Source organism: Leucoraja erinacea, chromosome 23, assembly GCF_028641065.1.
Source record: "Leucoraja erinacea ecotype New England chromosome 23, Leri_hhj_1, whole genome shotgun sequence".
Lineage (NCBI taxonomy): Eukaryota > Metazoa > Chordata > Chondrichthyes > Rajiformes > Rajidae > Leucoraja > Leucoraja erinaceus.
Genome location: NC_073399.1, coordinates 29,580,325 through 29,602,061, shown reverse-complemented (window position 1 = coordinate 29,602,061; position 21,737 = coordinate 29,580,325). Strand labels below are relative to the sequence as shown.

The window sequence follows — 21,737 nt, the reverse complement described above, 5'->3', positions numbered from 1 at the left end:
CCGGGTGATGGTAAATCCCGCGGCTAAAGCCGAGCTCCGCAAACGGGCCGGTTCAAACTCCGCGGTCCGGGGTGGTCGAAGCTGCCGAAGCTACCGCCCTCCAGTCCAGCGGACGAAGCTGTTGTTGCGAGAGCTCCGGAAAAACAGGTCACCAACCTGTGACCTGCGAGCTCCCGAAGATGTTGTCCACTGGGCCCCACGGCCGAGCCTCCGAGGCTCCGAAGTCAGGTTGCCACCGCCGCAAAGCCGTCACAGCCCCGAAGTCGGCCAGCCTCGCGTTGGTAAGTCCTGGCTGGCTCTGTCTCCGGAGCCTCGAGGTCGGTCCCACTTGGAGGCCGCCAGCTCCGCCATTAGGCCTCAACGCAGACGGAGACGGAGACGGAGATACGACAAGAAATCCCCCCGAAGGAAGAGACTAAAACAAGTTTCTCCCACCCCCACACACATACACAACTAAAATAAACCGAAATAAACTAACAACGGGACAAGAAAATTTATAAAAAGAAAAAAACAATACAAAGGTGTAACAAGTAAAACAAAATGAATTGATAATGTGTTGGGGTGTTAAATTAAGTGACATCCAATAGATCTGAAATTTTCCCTTTGCTGCCACTGAGGTCCCAAGTGTGCTGGAGTTTTATTGCTCATTGGAAACTGAAAATCTGAATATATAAATATGGTGTCACTAGCTATAGCATGCTGGAGTGCTATAAACAGCACAGTATGCATTAGCTAACAGTATAAATATAAACACAAAAGCTTATTTCAATTGGTAACTGCTGTAAAATGAAGTCTACAGCAGTGTGAAGGAACAGATAAATAGAACCTTTTGTCTGCTCATCACACAAGCACTGTGTTTCAAACTGTCAAATATTTCTTTGCTGTTCATTAAGGAAGTTAATGGTCCAGTGTGCAATAAAATATCGATTTTTGCTGCAGTGAATCAAATGGCTAAAGAATTTAAGTAAGGTCCTAAACATATCGATTGCCACTAAATTTAGGAAGGACTTACCAACTAATCCTTGCAGATGGGTTAGCATGGAAACAGGCCCTTCGGCTCACCGAGTCCACATCGAACCTATTCTCACTGGTTCTACATTATTCCACTTTCTCATCCACTTCTTACTCTCTAGCGGCAATTCACGGAGGCCAATTAACCTACAAACCCGCCCGTCATTGGGATGAGGGAGGAAACTGGAGCACCCTGAGGAAAACCACGCGGTCACAGGGAGAACGTGCAAACTCCATGCAGACTGCACCCGGGGTCAGGATCGATCCTGGGTCTCTGGTGCTGTGAGACAGCAGCTCTACCAGCTGTGCCATTGTGCTGCCCAATAGTGATAATGTAGATCCTTGTAAAATTATAAGAGGTCTGACCTTGCTTGGCCAAGCCGATGTGGTGTATATGTCGAAAGGAACTGCAGATGCTGGTTTACACCGAAGATAGACACAGAATGCTGGAGTAACTCAGTGGGACAGGCAGCATCTCTGGAGAGAAGGAATTCCTTCCCTTCAGAGATGCTGCCTCTCCCGTTAAGTTAGTTCAGCATGTTGTGTCTATCTTCAATGCAGTGATTGTTTCTTTTTAAATCCTGTGAGTTTATAACACACATTGTTTTGGAAATTCTCTCCAATACTTTTCCCCTCCATCTTGAATAAATGAAAGGATTTGTTCATTGGAAACGGTCAGAGAGTCACAGTCATACAATGTGAAGACCGGTCCTTCGGCCCAACTTGCCCACACCAATATGCCCCATCTACTTGTCCACACTTGGTCTATAACCCTCTAAACCGCTGCTATCCATGTACAAATGCCTCTTAAATGTTGTGAGAGTAGAAGTGATAGATGGGGTGCTGTGAATCTGCTCAACAGTAGTGAGTTATACAATCATACAGCATGGAAACAGGCTCTTTAGCCCAACCTGTCCATGCCAACCAAGTTGCCCCATCGAAGCTAGTCCTATTTCCCCATATTTGGTCCATTTTCTTAGAAGCCTGTCCTATCCATATATCTGTCAAAGCGTCTTTTAGATCTTGTTTTAGTACCTACCTCAATATCTTTTTCTGGTAGCTCTTTCCATACAATCACTGTGTGAAAAAGTTGCCCCCCAGGTTCTCATTAAATCTTTCCCCCCTCACCTTGAACCCATGTACTCTGGTTCGTGATTTCCCTGCTCTGGGAAATAGACTGCATTCACTCCATCCCACTCTTGATTTTATATACCTCTATAAGATCACCCCTGAGTCTCCTGCACTCCATGGAATAAAGTCCTAGCTTGCCGAACATTTCCACATATCTCAGGCCTTTGAGTCCTGGCAACATCATCTTAAATCTTCTCTGCACACATTCTAGCTTAATGGCATCTTTCCCAAAGCAGGGTGACCAAAACTAAACACAATACTCCAAGTGTGGCCACATCGCGTCTTGTACCATTCGAACCTCAATACTCAATTCCTTGACTGATGGAGGCCAGCATGCCAAAAGCATTCTTCACCTCCCTGTCTACCTGCCATGCCACTTTCAGGGAACTATGTACTTGTACACCTCGATCCCTCTGCTCTACAACAATCCCCAGGGCCACACCATTCTCAAAGCTGTCATGGAATTTAGAATTGTTGGACACCATAAAAAATTCTGACATTCAAATACAATTAAAGTTCAAGTAAATTATGAAGATCTTTGAAATATGAAGCATTTAAATTAAGATGAATTAAGCATTTAAATTAATATGAAGCATTGAAAGTCTGGATAGACTCGGCTTGTATTCGTTAGAATTTAGAAGATTGAGGGGGGATCTTATAGAAACTTACAAAATTCTTAAGCGGTTGGACAGGCTAGATGCAGGAAGATTGTTCCCAATGTTGGGGAAGTCCAGAACAAGGGGTCACAGTTTAAGGATAAGGGGGAAATCTTTCAGGACCGAGATGAGAAAAATATTTTTCACACAGAGTGTGGAATTCTCTGCCACAGAATGTAGTTGAGGCCAGTTCATTGGCTACATTTAAGAGGGAGTTAGATGTGGCCCTTGTGGCTAAGGGGATCAGGGGGTATGGAGAGAAGGCAGGTACAGGATACTGAGTTGGATGATCAGCTATGATCATATTGAATGGCGGTGCAGGCTCGAAGGGCCGAATGGCCTACTGCACCTATTTTCTATGTTTCTAAATGAAGATAATTTAGAAAATAATGTAGCTTCCCATTGCTTCTGATCTGCAGGTCTGGAATTCTTACTGATATCAATGATGTCTAAAATTCTTACTTAAATCAATGGTCTGGAATTCTTACTGAGATCAATGATGTCTGGAATTCTTGTTGAAATCACTGATATCTGAAATCCTATGTCACATTTGACTGCTAAGGGATCTAAGAGGAAATTCCCCAGTATAATGTCAGGGACTCACAGTAAGACTGGGACCTGCTCTTTCCCTTTGGAATCCCGAGCCCAGTGATATTTAACAAATGAGAGGAGACCAGATTAATTTCAGTTTAATGCATTGTCATGAAGCCATTCAGTGTGGAAACAGGCCCTTTGGCCCAACTTGCCCACTCCAACCAACATGCTCCATCTGCACTATTCCAATTAAATCTTTCATCCCTCACCTTAAACCTATGTCCTCTGATCCTTGATTCACCTACTCTGGGCAAAAGACTGTGTATTTACACAAATTCTGATGATAAATGTCACCTGTTAATTTTATCCAAAGATGCTGCCTGACCTGCTGAGTTACTCCAGCACTTTGTGTCTATCTTCAGTATAAACCAGCTTCCACAGTTCCTTCTCTACACACCGTGCATTTACCCGATCCATTCCGCTCATGATTTTGTACACCTCTATAAGATAACCCCTCCTTGCCCTGTTATCATTTTCTTTTAAAGTGCCACCTTTAACCTTAAGTGGTACAAATTTGGAATCATGTTAAATGACGCACAACTGACGTTTTTTTTTGTCGGATGAGAAAGATAATTGGTTCACTAGATTAACTTGCAAAGAGCAAATCAACTGAAGGCTTGAACTGAAACAAAAGTGCACAATTCTAGATTTCAGATTCTACAAAACCAAATGACGGTGCAAAGTAATTTTATCTCAATGTCAGCAGTGTGGAGGAGTTGCAGGAACTGTTGACAAGGTAATTATAAGTAAGGATAGCTGTTCACCAATTGTAGCTCCTTCACTATATATCAGGACTCCCATGCTATAAATCAAATATGTTTCACAGGCAGAATGTAAATAAAGTAATGCTGGAAAAAGAAAAGCGAGCAATTTGCAACGAGAATGATTGAATTATTAGTTTTAGTTTTGTTTTTAGTTATAGTGATATAGCGTGGAAACAGGTCCTTTGGCCCTCCGAGCCTGTGCCAACCATCGATCATACTAGTTTTGTGTTATGCCACTGTCGCATCCTACACACCAGGGGCAATTTACAGAAACCAATTAACCTACAAACCTACATATTCTTTGGAATATGGGAGGAAACCAGCGCACCCAAAGGAAACCCACATGGTCACAGGGTGAATGTTCTATCTCTGCACAGATCGTTCCAGAGGCCAGCATCTGAACCTGAGTCTCTGGCGCTGTGAGGCAGCAGCTTTATTACTGCACCGTTGTGCCATCCTATTTTGTTTAAGATACAATTCCCATTAATTCACAAGCTTTCAAAAATGTTGGTAAAAAGTTCTCAGCAATTCTTTGCAGTAAAGACGATAGAAATAGGAGAGTAAATGTCAGATGGTACACATTATTAAAGAGTCAAGAATATTTAATTTATTATGTACTGACAACAGAACAATAAAATTCTTATCTGCTTGCAGTTAAACTGGCCCATAGTCAACACACACAGATAAAATATAATAATCAAAAACATTAAATGAATAACCAAAATACTAAGTAACCATTGTAGTGCAAAACCAGAGATCTGTAGTGAAACCAGAGACACAGTCTACAGATCATAGTTGCTGAGGTTAGTATTGTGCAGTGTTCAACTGCCTGATGGTTGCTGGGAAGGAGCTGGTCTTGAAGCTGGAGGTCACAGGAGTTTTCAGGCTCCTGTACCTTATTCCCGATGGTAGAAGTGAGATGAGACTGTAGTGTGCGTCTTTGATGATATTAGCTGCCTTTTTGAGGCAGCACCTTCTATAGAATCCTCCAATGGGACGGGGTCAGTATCTGTGAAGGAACGGGCATTGTCTTTTACTTGTAAATACTAAAATGATGTCTCAGGAATTTAGGGTTAAAAATTGTTAGTTAAGAAGAAAGGGTGCAGTGAAGATTTACGAGGATGTTGCCAGGACTCGAGTTACAAGGATAGGTCGAGCAGGCTAGGATTCTAGTCCTTGGAGCGCAGCAGGATGAGTGATGATCTTATAGAGGCGTACAAAATCATGAGAGGAATAGTCTCTTGCCCAGAGTTAGGGAATTGAGAACTAGAGGAAAGATTTCAGGTGAGGGGAGGAAATGATTTAATAGGAGCCCGAGGGGTAGCTTTTTCATACAAAGGGTGGTGGGTGTATGGAATGCAGGTAGATGGGACTAGTGCAGATGGGACATGTTAGTCAGTGGGGGCCAAAGGGGCTATTTCTACACTGTATGACTGTGACTCTATTTACTTAAACAAGATGCCAAAGAATTGCTCCATTTATCATTGTTTCCTAAAATTTATAAATTTATGGTAGCAAAATCAAACCAATATAAATATATTTCTCTGAACCCGACTGTTATTTATTCAGATTATTTGTATGCCTGGGCTGTCCGATGCCCAGGGACAGACTGATGATCTGAGACACACATAAAGGGCTTTAATTGTTGTTTTTCTTACCAATATTTTTGGTAGATTTATAAAAGGCAGTTCTTGCTTAGTAACAGATAAATTTAGAACTTTAATGAAATGGCACTGTTTTAAAAAATGCAAACTAACATGTCACCATTGACAGAAGTGATAATCTTACAAAGTTTGGCTTCGAAGGGAAGTCGCTTAACTGGTTGATTTTCAAGAAAAGAAAAACCTCGCCAGAATTGAACTGGTGTGAGCACATAGGATGTTGAAAAAAGAAGCTGATTTCCAAATGCAGCAGAGTGTAAAAGTAACGGGGGATTTTGTTTGTGTGTTAACATTTCACACGTTTTCATTAGCAGCCGTATGCCTGTGCCACACGTTCCCTCTGATGTTGGAAGATGGGCATGCTTGGGGTAATTTTTCAAAACCATTATTGCTGTTACTCCAGATTACCCAGCAGTAAGTGTGCGCTTGATAGACAGAACTAATCCTGCACATTATTCCCTCCCCTGCAAACAACTTACAGCGCTCCATTTATCATTTCTTTCTGGATAAGACTGGCAAGCCGTACCCAATTAGATAAAGCGCCAGAGAGCCAAGAGTCTTTTTCTGAGTTCGTTTTTCCTGGACTCACCTTAAATTGTCATGTTTTCTAAAGCAGTGGTGCAGCAGGATTATTCTAAAACCCAATCACTTATGAAAATTGGAAGAATCTGTACAAAGAAATCCTGATGAGTTGCCATAAATCTTCCATATATAGATATATATATCTCATCCACTCCCTACACACTAGGGGGCAATTTACAGATGCATATTAACGCACGTCTAGGATGTGGGAGAAAACCATGGCACTTGGAGGTGCCCACATGGTCACAGAGAGAACATGCAAACTCCACACAGATAGAACCCAAGGTCAGGATTGAACCCAGGTGTCTGGCACTGTGAGGCAGCAACTCTACTCACTCCAATGCCCTTCTAATGTTCAGGTAAAGGTAATTAATTATAGGCAGTGGGCAAAATCATTTTCAGACCATGTTTTTATTTTTGACAAAATATGATGTTCTTTCATTTTTATGTGCCATTTTGATCATCCTGATTTGCCACGTTGGGTCCAGCCTGTCCTTAAACCCTCTTGATGTTGTTCAAAAGTGAGAAGTGTCCAGGAGCAAGTAAAGTCCTTTATGCTCCCAACACAAGAGCTGGTCTTCACACTGCCTTGGGGAAGATCAGGAAGTTAGGGGAAAATAAGTTAAATATGGGGATATATGTCGTTGCAAGTAATTGTAGATAGTTGTGGATGTTGGCCATACTTCACTTCATTGACTCGATCGACACTTCACGCTGCCTCGGGAAAGCAACCAACATAATCAAAGGCCTTTGTCACCCTGGTCATTCCATCTTCTCCGTTCCCATCGGGCAGAGGATACAAACGCTTGAAAGTGTGTATCACAAGAGGCAGGAACAGTTACTTTCCCTCTGTTATCAGGCTACTGAATGGGCCTTCCATAAGTTAGGGTCCAGTCTTCCTTCATAATCATAATCAGACTTTACTAGCCAAGTATGTTTTGCAACAGATGAAGAATTTGATTTGCCTTAGCCAATACCAATAAAAAGCAACAAAACACACAAAATACATTTTAACATAAACATCCACCACAGCAACCCCTCCACATTCCTCACAGTGACGGAAGGAGAAAAAAAGTTCAATTGCTTCCCCCTCCGTGTCGGGGCAATCAAGCCCCTGCAGTAGGGGAGTAGGGGGGGGTCTACCTTATTGCAGACATTGGACTTCTTCCCTCGAATTGTTATGCTCCAATGATGAAACCTACATTTTACGCTCTGATATTTTTCTCTTTGCTCTGTCTGTTATATTTGTGTTTAGCTTGATTGTATTCATGTAGATTGTTATCATGGAGATTATTAGGTAGCATGCGAACAAAAACATTTCAATGTATCTCGATTCCCCTGACAATAATAAACCAAACAGAGTGCAGCATGGTGGTGCAGTGCCAGGTTTGATCTTGACTATGGGTACTGTCTGCATGGAGTTTGTGCATTCTCCCTGGGACCGCGTGCGTTTTCTCCGAGTGCTCCAGTTTCTTTCCACATTCCAAAGATGTACAGGCTTCAGTAAAGATTGTAAATAGTCCCTAGTGTGTAGTGTTGTGCTAGTGTACGGGGGTCGCTGGTAAATGTGGACCTGGAGGGCTGAAGGGCCTGCTTTTGCACTGTATAATTCAACTAAACTAAACTCAACAATACTCATCCCAATCCCACCGGACAGTTCACCAGCCCAGAGCAAAATTAATGGTTGGTGCTGTGAAGGGTCGAAACCTTGATGAAGAAAGGAAACGTCATGTGCTTGATGTTCCTGCCCAATGACACAACAAAGATAACAGTCTCAAGGGTGTGTGGAATCCTGGCATCAATGGTGTGTGAAACGATATGCCTCAAAGCACTGAACTATGCATGATCATCTTTGATCATCTCATGACAATTAAGTAATTTCATCAAACAAAAATTAGAATTCAAGAGATTCAACATCAACCCTAAATGTTTGTTTTGTTTGCTAATGTGAAGACCAAACCAGATTCAGGTTGATGCCTCGTTTGGAAATGTTTTGTACGGAACAGTTTACCGTCAGTTGGAGAGCGTCATGTTGGCAAACTCCTGCCCACATCAACAAGCCCAGAACTCAGGGGACGAGGCCTGAGACCAAACAACAACAGGCCAAGTGTTTCTGTGAGCCAGCGAGAGCAGTTCTTGCTTCTCTGGATAAAAATACAGACCGTTTTCTGGATCATCTTTGATTGAATTCCAGCAGGTCCTCTAAAGAGGACTACATCATCTGGTTAACATCTAGTGAGATTGCCACAGAGTCAGAGTCATAGAACGACTATCAGGCAACTGAACCATCCTATCAGTTCAGTTTAATTTATTGTCATGTCTACCGAGGTACAGTGAAAAGTTATTGTTGCGTGCGACCCAGTCAGCAGAAAGACAATGCAAGAATACAATCAAGCCATATACAGTGTATAGATACATGATAAGGGTAAAACCAGCAAAGTCCGATCAAGGATAGTCACCAGAGAGGTAGATAGTAGTTCAGCAGTGCTCTCTAGTTGTGTTAGGATGATTCAGTTGCCTGACAACAGCTGGATGAAACAGTTCCTGAATCTGGAGGTGTGCATTTTCACACTTTTATACTTTTAGTCTGTTGGGAAAGCGGAGAAGAGGGAGTTGCCACGGTGTGTCCCATCCTAGACTATGCTGCTGGCCTTGCCGATGCAGCGTGAGGTATAAATGGAGTCAATAGCAGGGAGACGCAAAATGTTGGAGTAACTCAGCGGGACAGGCAGCATCTCTGGAGAGAAGGAATGGATGTAGTTTCAGGTCGAGACCCTTCGTCAGACTGATGTCAGGGGAGTGGGCGGAACAGAGACAGAATGTAGATGGAATGTAAGACTGGTGGGAGAACTGGGAATGGGAGGGGATGGAGATAAGTGGGAAAGCAAGGGCTGTTTGAAGTTAGAGAAATCAATGTTCATACCCCTGGGGTGTAAGCTACACAAGCAAAATATGAGGTGCTGTTCCTCACATTTGCACTGGGCCTCAGTCTGACAATGGAGGATTTCCATGACAGAAAGGTCAGATTCTGAATGGGACGGGGTTAAAGTGCTGAGCAACAGGGAGATCAGGTAGGTTAAGGCAGACTGAGCAGAGGTGTTCAGCGAAACGATCGTCGAGCCTGCGCTTGGTCTCGCCGATGTCCATGAGTTGACACCTGGAATAGCGGATACAGTAGATGAGGTTGGAGGAGGTGCAGGTGAACTTCTGCCTCACCTGGAAAGACAGTCGTGATGCTTGGATGGAGTTGAAGGGGGAGGTAATGGAACTGGTGTTGCATCTCCTGCGGATTGCAGGGGAAAGTACCTGGGGAGGGGGTGGTTTGGGTGGGAAGGGACGAGTTGACCAGAGAGTTGCGGAGGGAACGGTGTCTGCAGAAAGCAGAAAGGGGTGGAGAAGGGAAGATGTGGCCCGTGGTGGGATACGGTAGGGAGATTAATAGGAGGGAGGTTGGTTTGTTCGATGGTCAGGGCTGCATGCAGAATTCGCTAACATTTCTCAGTCTTGGATGGAGCTGTTCCGAAACCAAGCTGTGGTGCATCCTGATAAAATACTTTCTATGGTGCAGCTGCAGAAGTTGGTGATAGTTGTAGAGGACATGTCAAATTTCCTTTGCCTTCTAAGGAAGTAGAGGCGTTGGTTTAAGGGCCTTTGGCGATTTTTAGCGCACTGTCAACGACTGTCAAGGTCGCGGCACTCGCCTGAAAAACTGGGAACTGGAACGGTGACTGTCAGATTGGAACACGCACGCACGCACGCACACACACACACGGAAAGCGGGGGGAGCGCTGTCTGAAATTCACATGGTGCAAAGCCAAGGTGATACAGAAACACACCGCGATGAACAGGAAGGTTAAGTGGGCTAACACAATGTGTGGTAAGTCCATTAAAACAGGGGGGAGGAGAAGGGGAGAGAAGGAGTGGAGACACTTTTAAGAAGCCAACCAACTTTTAATAAGCCAGAGATACACAGCTGTGAGGTTTGTGAGATTACCGGTCTGTTATCCTTGGCTCTGAAAACTCGTGCTTATGTTTTTTTTCCCCAATGATCCAATGAAAATGACCTGTCAGCAAAGGCGATTAACTAAAACTATCTACGACTACCTCGTCTACCAATATCTACCTGGCGACCCCACTACAACTGCACCTACGACTACAGGATTATCGATTATCTCCATGGCGACCATTTTTTGGTCGCAGAAAATTTTACGTTGAAAAATTTGCGGCGACCATACTGAGGACGCGACGAGTTCCCAGATGCGGGGACTCATCGCGAACATGATGGAGACTCACCAGAGACCACCAGCGAACATGTGGCGGGCGTAGAGTCTCCTGCACTTGCCTAAAAAGTTGCTTAAGTGGGACTGGAGTCATTGCTTCATTATGGGTGGTCCAGGAGAAGGTGTTGATGATATTGACTCCTAAGAATTTGAAGTTTTCAACCATCTCTACTTCGTCACCGTCAATGCAAACAGGGGTGGGGTATGTGTACCACTTCACTTCCTGAAGTCGCTCACTATCTCCTCCATGTTGCTGACATTGAGAGAAAGATTGTTGTTGCGACACTAGGACACAAGGTTGACTGTGCTCCGTCTCATCATCATTTAATATCCGGTCCACAATTGTGGTGTTGTCTGCGAATTTGAAAATTGAATTAGATTTGTACATCTGCACAGTAGTGGGTGTACAAAGGGTAAAGACGGGGGCTGGGAACACATCCCCGTGTTGAGGATAATCATAGGGGATGATTTGTCCCCTATCCTCACTGGTTGGGGTATTTTGGTCAGGAAGTCGAGGATCCAGTTGCAGAGAATCAAATATCAACAACTAGAGTGTGGTCCTGAGCACCAGTCTCCCATTGGACACCCTTGAATTATCTTTCATCAGACTTTACTAGACTTATCTTGATCTAAATGTTATTCCCTTTATCCTGTATCGTTGTATTGTGGACGGTTCGATTGTAATCATGGTAGAGTTGCTGCCTTATAGTATATGAGACCTGGGTTGGATCCTGACTATGGGTGCTGTCTGTACGGTGTTTGTAAATTCTTCCCGTGGCCACATGGGTATTCCCCGGATGTTCCGGTTTCCTCCCACACTCCTTAAATGTAAAGGGTTGTAGATTAATTTTTTTTATTTTTTTTTAAATATTTTTTTTCTTTTTTTATGTGAAATATATAGTGTGTGAAGAAAGAGAACGAGTAAATGAAGAAAGTTGAGAGAGAAAATAGTGAAAAGAGAATAAAATAAAAAAGAAAAGGAGATCATTATTTATAATCTTGACCAACCCTCTTCCAGTCCTGAAACAGTTATTTTTTACAATTGTGTTGCACCATATGATTCCAAAAAAACGACGAATGGAGAGCAACTCGTTATGAATTGGTCTGATTTATCCATTAGGAGGAACTTGTAGATTCATTTGTCTGGTAAAAATTGTAAATTGTTCCTAGTGTGAAGATAGTGCTAGCGTATCAGTGTTGACTCGGTGGGAAAAAGGGTCTGTTTCCACGCTGTATCTCTAAACTAAACTAAAAAGCTTTTCAATGGTACACGTGACAAATAAACCAAACTAAACTAAACATTCATAAATGATTATAAAACAATATAGTGAATAAGACTGCGTCTTAGATCATTACCCTCTCAAGCCCAGAGAGATCTGGCATTGGATCCAGTGGAGGTATATTGGATGTCGGGGTTTCCAAAGACAATGACTGTAAGACCCTCAGATGAATGAACTGCGAGTTTTTCTGCGGGATCCTGGTGAGCATGGATGCACAGCGAAATAAACATGTCGACATTTCAATACCACTTATCACCAAAATTTGCCATTTCATTCATAGGTTGTAATTAAGAGTATTGCAGTTGATGGGAAATACCTGTCTTGCCTAATGGGGTTGATCTTCTGAATATAACTGAGATATATACAATTGTTTTTTACTGCACGTACATCTGACCTCATAATATTTGGCGGTGCTCCTGTATTCTGATAAAGCGTGAGTTCTCTTGCCAAGAATACCTATTGTAACAATCACAACAATTTAACAGAATACAACTGGAGAAATCTTTCTGGTGGGTACAGTTCGTATAGAGTAAGATTGATTGATGGCAGGACACAGCATGGAAACAGGCCTCCGAGTCCACGACAACCATCTGTTTACACTAGTTCTATGTTATCCCACTTTTGCATTGACTCCCTACACACCAAGGGCAATTTACATCAAATTAGACCCTTAACAGCATTGATATTTAGAGGGAACTTTGCATCCAAGTCCTTATATCCCTAAAATTGGCAACATCAGTAGAGTGGTTTTGAAAGCATGTGATATGCTTGCCTTCGTCAGTTTGGGCATGGCGTATAAGAGTCAGGAAGTCATGTTCTAGCTTTATTGGACTTTGGATTAGCTGTAATTAGAGTATTGTGTGTGGTTTTGGTTCCCCGTTAAATGAAGGATATGGAGGCTTTGGAGAGGGTGCGGATGATATTTACTAGAATGTCACCTGGTTACCAAGATTCTAGCTGTCGGAGAGGTTGGATAAACTTGGATTGCTTTCTATAGAGCATCGAGACTGAGGACAGGCCTGATAGAAGTGTATAAAATGTTCTATCTACACTAGGCCAAATGCAGGCAGGTGGGACTAGTGTAGATGGGACAAGTTGGTTGATGTGGGCAAGTTGGCTGAAGGGCCTGTTTCCATGCTGTAAGATTCTATGACTAACATCATGAGAGGCATACAGTCTGATCCTTTTCCTGGGTTAAGAGGTCAAAGACTAGAAGACTGTGCTTTAAGGTGAGAGAGGCAAAGTTTAAAGGAGAAGTAAAGTGGTGTCTGGAACTCTCTGCCAGGGGAAGTGGTGGGTGTAGAGGCATTTAAGAAGCTTTTCGATAGGTACGTAGATATGCAGTAAATGGAAGGATACAGACCACGTGATTAGATTATTTTGGCACGGTTTGACATGGACATTTTTGGCCAAAGAGACCTGTTCCTGTGCTGTACTGTTCTATATTCTAAATTGAGATTTGATAGTACTGGAAAGGAATATTTCACAGACCTCTGGATCTATGACGTACAGCAGTGATATGAGGAATTTCATCTTGGACCTGCGTGTTAACAAGAGTATCTGCCTAATGAGCAGGGTTGGTTAATTGGGTGTATGGGGAATGAGTCTGATCAGGGATGGTGGACAAGCCTTCCAGCTGTCTCCAGGTCATCTTCAGAGGAAGATCAACTCAAAGCATTAAAACGTTGGCAGCAATTCTCCAGATTTTAGAATTTTTGAGAATCTAAAACTAATTTCCAAAAGGTTTCTTTCAGTCGAGCATTACAGTTTGAAGATTTTGCTCCATTCAGGCATTTTTGGAAATGAGGGTGCATAGAATTCTCTCATTTTAAGTAACATCCATCTTTCCTGAGTCCCACCGCATTATGATGTGTACCCGTTTCCCCCATTCTGTTGCCCTTCTTGCCCCCTCTTTCACCCTCCCATCCCCTTCCATCTGCATCCCATTTCTTTCCCCTTCTCTCATTAGACGTTAGAGATACAGCGGGGAACCAGGCCCTGCAGCCCACTGAGTCCGTGCCGACCAGCAAACTCCCCATACACCAGCACTATCCTACATACTAGGGATGTTACAATTTTACTAAAGCCAATTAACCCTCCAAACCTGAATGTCTTTGGAGTGTGGGAGGAAACCAGAGCACCTGGAGAAAACCCACACAGTCACAAGAAGAACGTTCCAACTCTATACAGACAGCACCCGTAGTCAGGATTGAGCTTTGTAACATAGCAGCTCTACCGCTGCGCCACTGTGCTGACCCTGACACCTATCCGATACCTTTGTTTCCTTTTCTTCTCTAACCTTTGTCTGCCCATCAAAATCCCCCCCTCGCCTGTATCCCTCTCTCACTTGCCAGAAGATCGATACTAAATGCTGGAGTAACTCAGCAGGTCAGGCAGAGACTCTGTAGAGAAGGAATAGGTGATATTTCATGTCGAGATCCTTCATCACTTGCCAGACTTTGTCCCACTCCCACCTCTTTTACAGTTTTCTGTAGCCTTCTACAATCAGTCTGCAGGGTCCTGACCCAAAACAGCTCACTATTCCCTCCTCAGAGGCTGCCTGACCCATTGCGTTCCTCAAACACTTTGTGCTTTGCTCAATATTCTTGCATCTGCAGTTCCTGGTGCCTCTCTAGAAAACCGCTTTCCTCATTACCAATACAAGGGTGATCTTTTAAAAGTGAAGAAAAACCAGTTATGTTTTAATTATTATCTAAATTCTGCAGCAATATGAGCTCATTTCAAAATGTTATTCTGCTCAGACATAAGAAGCTAACTGTTAACTGAATAGTGACAGGTTTATTGCCTGTGAATTAACTGCCAGGGACTTTGGCTGTGGCTTCTATTGATGGAAAAATTACAGGGTGATCTTTTCTGGGTGAAGGAAAACCTTTAAGGTGGATGGAGTTTTATGCTCTTATTGGGGTGATCTAAATTCTGCAGCAATATGAGCTCCTTTCAAATCACAGTGTTATGGCAACTGCTCTGTCTCCGAGAAGCTAACTGTTAGGGTGAAAATTGCCCACAGGTTTATCCATTGCCTGTGAATTAAACTGCCTGCGGAGGACTTTGGCTGTGGCTTCTACTGACTGGAAAAATCACAGCCGAGTAGGATACAGGTCTCTCATGGGTCGAACCAGGAAGATAGCTTTGGCGGCAGAGCTGGAGTCATGCCGTGACTGCTCACCACCCCCCCCCCCCCCCCCCCCCCCCCCCCCCCCCCCCCCCCACCGGACACTTTTTTTTTGTATTCAAATCGACTATGCCTACATGACCTTTTGCTCTGATTCTGGCTACAGTTGGGTCTGACTACAACAAAGTGCTAATATCCGCAGAAGGAGATTCCATTTGCTTCCACAGGTTCAGTAATGCACCTGGAGCCCTCAACCCCTCTTGCATTGTAAACAGACAATTCTGCCGACCAATACCTTTTTCCCCCCATGATGGAAAGATCATATGCTAGACGGCACAGCTTTAAGGTGAGAGGGGAAAAGTTTAAAGGAGATATGCAGGGTAAATTTTTTTCTACACATTGGGTGGTGAGTGCCTGGAACATGCTGCCAGGAGTGGTAGTGGAGGTAGGTGCAGGTATAAGAGTCTGTTCGATAGGCAATAGATATGTAGGGAATGGTGCGGGTGTGTGGGCTTATCAGCCTCTCTAAATTTCCCCCTAATGTGTTGTGAAAGTGAGATAACATAGAACTAGTGTGAATGGGTGAACAATGGTCGTTGTGGACTCGGTGGGTCTCAGGGCCTGTAAGCACGCTGTATCTCTCAACTAAACTAAACTAAAAACAAAAGGACACAAAAGGGTGTTGATCCTTCACAAGCAAGCATGCTACACACAAGGAATCTTCCAATCTAAAATCACGTTATATGTTATATACAGACTACAAAATCCCACGCATTGATTTGCACCTTGATTCAATTCTGTGGGACATAAAATAACATGGGCAATGTGATTGAATATCCAGAGCTGTGTCTTGTACTGATGCAACTGAAGAACAGCCTATAGATATGGCAAGGGAAAGACTGCGTGGGACCCAGAAGGTTATGAGGGAATAAGAAATGTCATTTTTCATAATAGAATCATCAATACATTTAAAGTCTGTACAATTGACACCAAACGTACAGGATAAACAGTTCCAGCTTTTCTGTTAAAGGTTCTGGCAATAACAATCTGGGGAAAGAAACGTGAAGAGATACTTGTGTCTGATTATTGTTTGATTGATACAGCTGGGAAACAGGCCCCTCGGCCCACCGAGTCCACGCTGGCCATCGATCACCCGTTCACTTTCGCATCCACTCCCTACACACTAGGGGCAATTTACAAACCTGCACGTCTTTGGGATGTGGGAGGAAACTGGAGCACCCAAAGGAAACCAAGGCAATCGCAGGGATGACGTGCAAATTCCATACACACAGGTCAGGTTCGATAGTGGGTCTCTAACGCTGTGAGGCAGCAGCTCTACCAGTTGTGCCACTTTTTTCCCCCCATTTACAAAGTCATATTTAGTTTGACAATTGCAAAAAGGTTCATGCACAGAAATTAAATGCACTGCTGTTTTTGAAATCCCCAAATATAATTCTCTGCTTGTCCCACTGCCCCCATTATTTCATATTTGGAAGATACAGGAAAAATCTTGCCTGATCAGCAACCATAATATATTCTGGGACAATTAATTCATTTCACTGGCATCAGGGCTGTTTACATTGCTGAACGTCACATTGCTGTGAGTGAATATATTAAAAGAAATACCTTGAAGGTGACAGAATTTATTTCACAATAAAAATCACAGCAACAATTGCACCGCATGAAGACAACGAGAATTAATTTGGTGCAGCTGTTAATTATCTGCAAAAAGGAATCCTGCAGCTGTTGTTGGAAAGGGATAAAGTGTTAGCAGGTGAAACTCTGGGGATGAGGGGGTCGGCGTAACTTTCTTGTTTGGGATTAATGACCAGCCTGTTAAAACAGGGAAGCATGAAAGGACTGCTGCAGCCACTGGGAATGAGCAGAAACTACATGTGGCCTTAAGGACCCTTCTTGATACAAAACTGGAAGCCTGCATAACTAGCACACTACACCTGGCAATTGAAGAGAGAGAGAGAGACAGAGGGGTGGGGGAGAGATAAAAAAGAAAAGGGCCTGTCCCACTAAGGCGATTTTTGTAGGAACTACAGGTGACTAGGCTGTTACCACATGGTCGCCAGGGTGTTGTCTGTGTGGTCTCCTCAGTCGCCCAAAGAGTCTTTCTGGTCGCGGCTGAATTTTGAAAAGTTCAAAACTTTTAGGTGACAATTGTCTTGACGCCAGTGGGGGTAGCCTGATGTAGGATGTTGCCAGGATGACGTAACTAGTTGCCGGTGATAACATTTGTGAATTCCATTAATGTTATATTATTAGATAATTTAAATTTTAATGTTATTATAATATTTTTGTATGCACAGTTGTATGTTAAATTAATAATATGGATAATTTAAATTTTAATATTATTATAATATTTTTGTATTCACTGTTGGATGTTTTAGGGGTGTGCAGTCACTGGTTTTTCAGCGACCTGCAACGACTATGACAGTCGCGGCAGTCGTCTAAAAAAAAATCGCTTAAGTGGGACAGGCCCTTAAAAGTGTTGCGTGTTCAAAGCTCTCTGAGCCCGCATGTGGCGAAAACAAGAACAAAACTTGGAAAATGGCAATTTGTTACGTGGTTTCTTCTGGCTGTGCTCGTGTGGAGGTATTCCACACCTCCCACCATCATTCCATTTGGGAACCAGAGGCACTGGTATAAAGGTAAGGGGTGTGTGAACAATTATGAATTTTTATTCAGCTAACATTGTGCAGAAATGAAAAATATTCTCCTGATCTGAGTTGATGCGATGTGACCTGTGCATTTGCAAGTGGGATGTCACAGGTTTAACCCAATTGGGGGAGGATGTTCTGTATACTGACAATTTTGAATATTAATAATTAGATTGGCTATTAATACAAGCACCTTACTGTGAATTTAAGAGTCCTTATACTAAAGTAAAGCTCAGTAAAAAATAATATTCAAGTTGAAAATAGTTTTTATTCTTAAAATGTATTCTGGAATTTGCAAGTGAGTTAGATTTTTGCATTTAATTCGGCAAAATAAATGTTATGTTAATCCCAATGTACACTTGGAAGAAATTGAATGGTTATGTTTTAGGGCAGGTAAAAAAAATAAATACTTTGACTTCAAACATATAATCCATGATTCAATAGTGTGAAGTCTAACATTGCTTTAATGAATCAGATTATCAGACCTTATTAACATGCTGTTTGGTTCGGCTGGCTACACTGTCTGGTGTGATGAGGATTTCTCTTTTCTCCCTTGGTGTGTTATAATGGACTGAGGTTCAGTCATGGGTAGCAAACAATTAATTTGTTCACAATAAGATGGTTCAAGGCCTTTCTCTCTCCACCCCCACCCGATAGGCCGCACATGTTTAATATGACCAGAATGTGTTAATAACTCAATGCTGTATTCACAGGTCAAGGTAGAAATGCCTGAATAAATGAATGCTTAAGATGTATTATAGAAGTGTACATCACTAATTGAATTTAATTATAGAACACTTGAAACAAGATTTTTTTAAATATATAAATTACCCTTGTAGTTTTGACTGCTTGATTCTCTTTTTTTTCTAAGGGCTAAAGATGTCAGATAAATGGTATTTTAAATGGTTACCTCTGTTGCTTAATGCTCCTGGTTTCTTTGTAAGTTAAGTGTTCTGGAACACAGCCAGATGGAAGAGGGGAGAAAGGTATTCTGCTAAAAGCAGATATAATCTCCAGCTCTCTCCCACCCCTCCCCCTCTACTCTTCCCTTCTGTCCCCCTTGCTCCTCTCTCCACCCCACCCCCAATCTCTCCCCCCCCCTCCTCTCTCCCCCCCCCTCCTCCCCCCCCCTCCCTCCCCCCCCCCCCCCCCCCCCCCCCCCCCCCCCCCCCCTCCCTCCCCCCCCCCCCCCCCCCCCCCCCCCCCCCCCCCTCCCCCTCCCCCCCCCCCCCCCCCCCCCCCCCCCCCCCCCCCCCCCCCCCCCCCCCCCCCCCCCCCCCTCTCCCCCCCCCCCCCCGCCCCCCCCTCCCCCTCCCCACCCCCTCCTCCCCCCCCCCCCCCCTCTCTCCCCCCCCCCCCTCTTCCCCCCCCCCTCTCTCCCCCCCCCCCTCGCTCTCCCCCCCCCCCTCTCTCCCCCCCCCCCCCTCTCCCCCCCCCCTCCCTCTCCCCCCCTTCCCTCTCCCCCCCCTTCCCTCTCCCCCCTCTTCTCTCTCCCCCCTCTCTCTCTCCCCCCCTCTCCCTCCCCCCTCTTCTCCCCCCCCCTCTTCCCTCCCCCCCCCCCTCTCCCCCCCCCCCCCTCTCTTTCTCCCCTTTCCTCTCTCCCTTTCTCTCTTTCCCCCTCCCCCCCCTCTTCTCCCCCCCCCTCCTCCCCTTCCCCCCCCCCCCCCCCCTCTCCCCCCCCCCCCCCTCCCCCCCCCCCCCCCTCCCCCCCCCTTCCCTCCCCCCCCCCCCTCTTCCCCCCCCCCCCCCCCCCCCCCCCCCCCCCCCCCCTCCCCTCTCCCCCCCCCCCCCCTCCTCTCTCCCCCCCCCCCCCTCTCTCCTCTCCCTCTCTCCCTCTCTCTCTCTCTCTCTCTCTCTCTCTCTCTCTCCCCCTCTCTCCCCCCCTCCCCTCCTCTCCCCCCCTTCTCCCACTCTCCCCCCTCCGCGTGAACCCCCTGTGGCGGATGTGTAAATTTGTGTTAACTGTGTGTTGTGCGTTTTTCTCACATGTCCGGTTGCCGGCAACGACATCCCGCTCACACCCGCAAGGCACCAAATCTCCTCTGACTGCTCTCCTCTCGTCCCCCCCTCCCCCCTCCCCCCCCCCCCCCCCCTCCTCCTCTCCCCCTCCCCCTCTCCCCCTCTTTCTCTCTCCCAATCTTCCTCGCTCTCTCCCTCTCCTCCGCCCATATCTCTCTCGCCTCCTCCCCCCCCTTCCCTCTCTCCCCCTCTCTCCCTCCCTCCCTCCCTCCCCTTCCCTCCCCCCCCCTCCCTCCCCCCCCCCTCCCCCCCCCCCCCCCCCCCCCTCCTCTCTTCCCCCCCCCCCCTCCTCTCTTCCCCCCCCCCTCCCTTCCTCTCTTCCCCCCCGCCTCCCTCTTCCCCCCCCCTCCTCCCTCTTCTTCCCCCCCCCCTCCCTCCTCTCTTCTCCCCCCCCTCCTCTCGCTCTCTCCCCCCCCTCCTCTCTTCTCTCCCCCCCCCTCCTCTCTTCTTCCCCCCCCCCTCCTCTCTTCTCCCCCCCTCCTCTCTCTTTCCCCCCTCCTCTCTCTCTTCTCCCCCCCCTTCCTCTCTTCTCCCCCCCCCTCCTCTCTTCTCCCCCCCCCTCCTCTCCTCTCTTCCCCCCCCCTCCTCTCTCTCTCCCCCCCCTCCTCCCTCCCCCTCCCCCCCCCCCTCCTCTCTTCCTCCCCCCCCTCCTCTCCTCTTCCTCCCCCCCCCTCCTCTCTTCCCCCCCCCCCCTCTCTCTCCTCTCCCCCCCCTCCTCTCCTTCCCTCCCCTCTTCCTTCCTCTCCTCCCCCCTCCTTTTTCCTCTCCCCCCCTCTTCATCCCCCCCCCCTCCTCTCCTCTCCCCCCCCCTCCTCTCTCCCCCCCCTCCTCTCTCCCCCCCCCCTCCTCTCTCCCCCCCCCCCTCCTCTCTCCCCCCCCCTCCTCTCTCCCCCCCCCCTCCTCTCTTCCCCCCCCTCCTCTCTCTCTCCCCCCCCCTCTCCTCCTCTTCCCCCCCCCTCCCCTCTCTTCCCCCCCCTCCTCTCTTCCCCCCCCCCTCTCTCCCCCCCCCTCCTCTCTTCCCCCCCCCCCTCTCTCTCCCCCCCCCTCTCTCTCTTCCCTCCCCCCCCCCCCTCCTCTCTTCCCCCCCCTCCTCTCTTCCCCCCCTCTCCTCTCCCCCCCCCCTCTCTTCCCCCCTTCCCCCCTTCTCCCTCCTTCCCCCCCCTCCCTCTCTTCCCCCCCCCCCTCCTCTCTTCCCCCCCCCTCCCTCCTCTCCCCCCCCCCTCCTCTCCCCCCCCCTCCTCTCTTTCCCCCCCCCCCCTCCTCTCTGGTTCCCCCCCCCCTCCTCTCTCTCCCCCCCCCCTCCCCCTTCTCTCGGGTGGGCGGCTCTTCGCCCCCCCTCCCTCGCCCCCCCCCCTCCTCTCTTCCCCTCTCCCTCCCCCCCCTCCCTCTCTCTCCCCCCCCCCTCACCTCTCTCTCTCCCCCCCCTCCTCTCTCCCCCCCCCTCCTCTCTCTCCCCCCCCCCTCCTCTCTCTCCCCCCCCCTCCTCTCTCCCCCCACCCCTCTCCCCCCCCCCCTCTCTCCTCTCTCCCCCCCCCTCCTCTCTCCCCCCCCCCTCTCCTCTCCCCCCCCCCCTCCTCTCCCCCCCCCTCCTCTCTCCCCCCCCCTCCTCTCTCCCCCCCCCCTCCTCTCTCCCCCCCCCTCCTCTCCCCCCCCCTCTCTCCCCCCCCCTCCTCTCTCCCCCCCCCCTCTCTCCCCCCCCCCCTCCTCTCTCCCCCCCCCGCCTCTCTCCCCCCCCCCTCCTCTCTTCCCCCCCCCCCCCCTCTCTCTCCCCCTCTCCCTCTCCTCTCTCTCCCTCCCCTCTCCTCTTCTCTCCTTCCCTCTCTCCCTACCCTTTCTCTTTCCACTCCTCTCTCCCCTCCCCTCCTCTCTCCCCTTCTCGCTCCTACCCTCTTTCTCTACACTTTCTCTTTCCCCTCCTCTCTCCCCTTCCCTCCCCTCCTCTCGCCCTTCCCTCCCC

The 21,737-nt window shown here is 47.0% G+C and overlaps 1 protein-coding gene across 1 annotated transcript in view; it reads left to right on the top strand.

Annotated features, from left to right (window-relative positions):
• The window catches only part of LOC129708437 (RNA binding protein fox-1 homolog 3-like), a 1,476,502-nt gene that overhangs the window by 189,802 nt on the left and 1,264,963 nt on the right, over positions 1 to 21,737 (top strand). The window lies entirely within an intron of this gene.